Source organism: Magnolia sinica, chromosome 6 (assembly GCF_029962835.1).
Source record: "Magnolia sinica isolate HGM2019 chromosome 6, MsV1, whole genome shotgun sequence".
Classification (NCBI taxonomy): domain Eukaryota; kingdom Viridiplantae; phylum Streptophyta; class Magnoliopsida; order Magnoliales; family Magnoliaceae; genus Magnolia; species Magnolia sinica.
In genome coordinates, this window is record NC_080578.1 from 70561211 (window position 1) to 70566980 (window position 5770).

Here is a 5770-nt window from a genome sequence, read left to right on the forward strand (position 1 = left end):
GGACAAATGGACATCAAGCCAGGAGTTATCCAACTCCTTCCCAAATTCCATGGACTTGAATCAGAAAGTCCATATTTACATTTGAAAGAGTTCGATGAGATTATAGCTACATTATGTTTTCCTAATGTATCTGAGGATACAATTAGGCTGAAACTCTTTCCTTTTTCCTTAAAAGAGAAAACCAAGACGTGGTTACATTCACTGCGTCCCAGATCCATTGGCACATGGAACGACATGCAGAGAGAATTCATAAAAAAATTCTTCCCACATCATAAAACGATTACCCTCAGAAAAGCAATCATGAACTTTGCCCAAAAGGAAGATGAAACATTCTTCCAATGTTGGGAAAGGTTCAAAGATTTGGTCAGTTCATGCCCACAACACGGATTTGAAACGTGGCGCATTACAAATTTTTTCTAAGATGGATTGACATCTTCCATGCGTCAAATGGTCGAGACAATGTGTAATGGAGAGTTCATTAATAAAGATGTCGACGAGGTATGGGACTACCTCGATAGTCTCGCTGAAAAAACACAATCATGGGACTATTACCCAATGGCTAACACCACGTCTAGGCCGACTCAATTAAAGGAGAAAGGTGGATTATATCTCTTGAAAGAAGAGGATGATCTCAAGTGTAAAGTGACTACGCTCATAAGGAAGGTTGAGGCCATGGAAGGAAAGAAGGATAAGGTCAATGAAATTGTTTGCGGCATCTGTGATTGCAACATTCACACAACTGAAAACCGATACCTGCCTTTCGAGGAGTGTTGAATGAACAAGCCAATGCCGTAAATAATTATCAAAGACCTTTTACTGGACCTAACTCCAACACATACAATCCTGGCTGGAAAAATCATCCAAACTTTAGTTGGAGGAATGGACAAACGGCGACTCCTCCAGGTTTCTTCAATCAAAATCCAAATCAAGTGAAACCTCAAGAGGAACCGGTTCAAAATCCCATACAAGAGCTGGCTCAGGCAATGCGGGGAATTACAGATTTTATGCAAAAGATAGACTCTCGTATGACGGTTATAGAAAAGGGGATGCTTCCTGCACAACCTCTCCCCAATCCTAAACCGCAGTACGAGAGTAATGATCCCAGCTCTTCAAATCAGATGGGGCATGCTAAATCCATCACCACTCTTAGGAGTGGGAAGATCATTGATAAAACTCTTCCGGTTAGGCCCGAAAAGCCTCAAGAACCAGAAGAGGACAACAATGATGGATCCAGTGATGCCCCACAAAAATTAGAACCGGAACTTCTAGAGAAGCCAGTTGCTCCATTCCCCCAACGGTTGGTTTCACCAAAACCTCTCTCTAACTCCCAAGATATCCTAGAGGTGTTGAAACAAGTGAAAGTCAACATTCCTCTACTTGATGTCGTTAAACAGATACCTTCATATGCCAAATTCTTGAAAGACTTATGCACGACCAAAAGACGGAAAATTATTCAAAAGAAAATCTTTTTGACTGAGAAAGTGAGTGCCATCCTGAAGCAAGACGTGCCACAGAAATTCAAGGATCCCGGTAGCCCAACCATATCATGTGTAATCGGGAACCATCGAATTGATCACGCACTTCTTGACTTAGGAGCGAGCGTCAATCTGATTCCCTACTCGGTATATAAACAGCTAAGTTTGGGTGAATTAAAACCCACCCTAACCACACTACAACTTGCTGATCGCTCTGTTCGTGTACCAAGAGGGATAATTGAGGATGTGTTAGTCCAGGTCGATAGATTTTACTACCCTATAGATTTTATCATCCTGGACACCGAACCCATCAATAACATGAGCACTCAGATTCCCGTCATTCTTGGCCGCCCATTCCTTGCCACGTCAAATGCAATTATCAATTGTAGGAATGGTATCATGACTATGTCTTTTGGAAATTTGACATTGGAGTCAAATATTTTTTTCAATAACGGCAGCAACTCAGAGGATGATGACGATTTCCACGACATTAACATGATTGACTCTTTCGTGGAAGATACGACACCGCTGACCTTATCCTCCGACTATCTAGAGACATGCCTGGCCCACTCCCATGATTTTGATGATGACATGATTAGGGAGACATGTGCCTTACTTGATACTGCACCGGTACTTGAAGTTAACCGGTGGAGGCCACAATTTGAAGAATTGCCACAAACCGATGTAGTGCCTCTACCGTCTAACCTCAAGCCACCGAAGCTTGACCTAAAACCTTTGCCCGCTGATTTGAAATATGCCTATTTTGGTCAAGATGAGACATACCCGGTGGTGATCTCTGCCCACCTGGAGAAAGAACAGGAGAGTATGCTTATATCTACTCTCATTGAGCATAAAGGAGCCCTGGGATGGACGATAGCGGACCTCAAAGGAATCGATCCCTCGATTTGTACTCACCGCATATATCTTGAGGATAATGCAAAAATCGCTCGGTAACCACAACGTAGACTAAATCCAAACATGAAGGAAGTGGTTAAGGCCGAGGTTCTTAAACTATTGGACGTGGGTATCATATACCCTATATCTGATAGTCAATGGGTGAGTCCAACTCAAGTGGTCCCTAAGAAGTCTGGAATCACCATCGTAGCCAATGCTAATAATGAACTCGTGCCAACTAGAGTCACTACTGGTTGGAGAATGTGCATTGACTACAGGAAATTGAATACCGTCACGAGGAAAGACCACTTTCCTTTACCATTCATTGATCAGATCCTTGAAAGGTTAGCTGGTCATTCCTATTATAGTTTCCTTGACGGGTATTCGGGCTACAACCAGATATAGATAGCCCCTGAAGACCAGGAAAAGACCACATTTACATGTCCCTACGGCACATTTGCCTATCGAAGGATGCCATTCGGACTATGTAATGCCCCGACCACCTTTCAGCGATGTATACTTAGTATCTTTTCTGACATGGTAGGGCAATATCTAGAGGTCTTCATGGATGACTTCTCTGTTTATGGTCTATCTTTCAGCAAGTGCTTGGAAAGTCTTAAATGTGTGCTGAAAAGATGTGAAGAAAATAACTTGGTACTTAATTGGGAGAAGTGTCATTTCATGGTTCAGAAGGGAATTGTCCTTGGGCATATCATCTCGTCCAAAGGAATCGAGGTAGATAAGGCAAAAATCAATCTTATCTCTAACCTACCTCCACCCAAGAACATCAGAGACGTGCGATCCTTCTTAGGACACGCAGGATTTTACAGGCGATTCATAAAGGACTTTAGTCTTCTCTCTCGTCCTTTATGTAATCTTCTTCAAAAGGATGCTCCGTACGAGTGGACTGAGCAGTGCCAGGAAGCTTTCACCAAGCTTAAGGGCACGTTAACCACTGCACCTATCATGCAGCCACCCGACTGGAGCCTCCCTTTTGAGCTTATGTGCGACGCTTCTGATTATGCTCTTGGGGCGGTCCTAGGCCAGAGAAAAGATAAGAAGCCCTACGTCATTCATTACGCGAGTAGGACTCTAAATCCTGCCCAGGTGAACTACTCGACTACGGAAAAGGAACTCTTAGCTGTAGTGTTCGCCTTGGACAAATTTAGGTCCTACTTGATCGGATCCAAGATCATTATCTACACAGATCATGCGGCACTTAAGTATCTTCTTTCGAAGAATGATTCTAAGCCCCGTTTGATACGATGGATCCTTCTACTCCAAGAATTTGATTTGGTAATTAAAGATAAAAAGGGAGTAGAGAACGTAGTGGCCGATCACCTTTCTCGCCTTAATACCTCTGATTCCCTTGAGGCGACCCATATCAACGACATGTTCCCTGATGAACAACTGTTCAGAGTCTCCCATTCACCTTGGTTCGCTAATATTGCTAATTTTCTTATCACAGGTTCTATACTAACACATTGGACTGCGCAAGATAAGAAGAAATTCTTCACCGAGGTGCGCAACTTTTTCTGGGATGATCCTTACTTATTTAAATATTGCCCGGACCAAATTCTAAGGAGATGTGTACCAGATGAACATCAGAGCGCCATCTCCTTCTGTCACTCGAGGCTGTGGTGGTCACTTTTCGCTAAAAAGACCATGGCCAAGATTCTGTAGTGTGGCTTTTCTTGGCCCACTATGTTTAGGGACACTCATGAGTTTTGCAAAGCTTGTGAGCGTTGCCGAGAAATTGGGAGCATTGTCCGTCGAAATATGATGCCTTTGAATCCCATCCTTATCATTGAAGCATTTGATTCTTTGGGGCATCGATTTCATGGGACCATTCCCCAATCATTTGGAAATCTGTATATTTTGCTCGCCGTGGACTATGTCACTAAATGGGTTGAAGCAATTCCGTGTCGAACTAATGACCATCGCACGGTCATTAAATTCCTAAAAGAAAACATCCTTTCTCGATTCGGAACGCCTCGAGCCATCATTAGTGATAGGGGCTCACACTTTTGTAATAGATCATTCGAGAGCTTAATGAAGAAATACGATATCTCTCATAAGGTGAGCACCCCATACCATCCACAGACAAGTGGACAAGCTGAGATTTCCAATAGGGAGATTAAACACATTTTGGAGAAAACGGTTAACCCTGATCGTAAGGATCGGTCAATCCGATTGACCGATGCCTTATGGGCATACCGTACTGCCTTTAAAACCCCTATTGGAATATCTCCCTTTAGACTTGTCTATGGGAAAGCTTGTCACTTGCCTGTGGAGCTGGAACATAAAGTGTACTGGGCGATCAAAAATCTTAATTTCAATCTGGACAACGCTGGCTCGCTACGCAAACTTCAATTGAATGAACTGGAGGAAATCCGGAACGACGCATACGAGAATTTGAGAATTTACAAGGACAGGATGAAGGTGTTTCATGATCAACATATTCTACGAAAATCATTCACTCTAGGCCAGAAAGTCCTTTTGTATAATTCTCGATTACATCTCTTTCCGGGTAAGCTTCGATCTCGTTGGACCGGCCCTTACATTGTTGTTACTGCTTATCCTCATGGGGCCGTCGAGATAAGAGATCCCAACAATGGCAAGGAGTTTAAAGTAAATGGACATCATTTAAAGCCATTTGTCGAGAAATTTGATTCAGAGGACATGTCCATGCCTCTGACTGATCCTGTTTACCAGGACTGATCTCCTAGTCTGATGGAGGTATAGGTAGGTTTATCGCTTTCATAGGATTAGGGTAGTTGCTTTGGTCTGGCTGAAGACGTTAAACTTAGCGCTCCTGGGAGGCAACCCAGCTATTCAACTTATTTCATTTTCCTAGCTAGTTCAATGTTTGTGGGTAACATTACTGCAAACCCTCACGAGACTACAACTCGTCCACTAGGGGTAACCTAGGGGTTTAAAGGCTTGTTGCATGCGCTAAATGCAATCGAGAGCACCTGCGAAAGTGGTATAGGTAGGATTTTATTTTTGTTAGTTTTGTGTTACTTTCTCTCTCGTGCTGACTGGATTCCATGCTGCGATCTCTTGGAAAGTCTCTCACGATTCATCATCCAGGTACTATCTCCCCTTCACTTTTTCTTTACTTTTGTTATCCTATGCGCATTTCATACTCATATCTTTTACATTGAGGACAATGTAGCTTTTAGGTTGGGGGTGGAAGATTAGGTTACCTAATCAGTATTCTCTTGAGCAAAAATTGTGAAAATTTTTAATTTTTTCTGGACTTTCTGGTGAATTCAAAGTGATTTGACGACCATCTTTGATTTAGAATTACAGGATATGGAATGTTGGTGATTTACTGCTCTTGGATTCAGTTGCTCGTTAGATTTCACAGTTAAGTTTAATTATTAATCCATGATTAG

General features: G+C 42.6%; 1 non-coding gene across 1 annotated transcript; it reads right to left on the reverse strand.

Moving 5' to 3' along the window:
- Positions 1-282: 282 nt before the first annotated feature.
- On the reverse strand, positions 283-389 carry LOC131250193 (small nucleolar RNA R71). Its single transcript, XR_009173122.1, has one exon. It is a non-coding gene; the product is annotated as a small nucleolar RNA R71 (small nucleolar RNA).
- Positions 390-5770: the final 5381 nt, after the last annotated feature.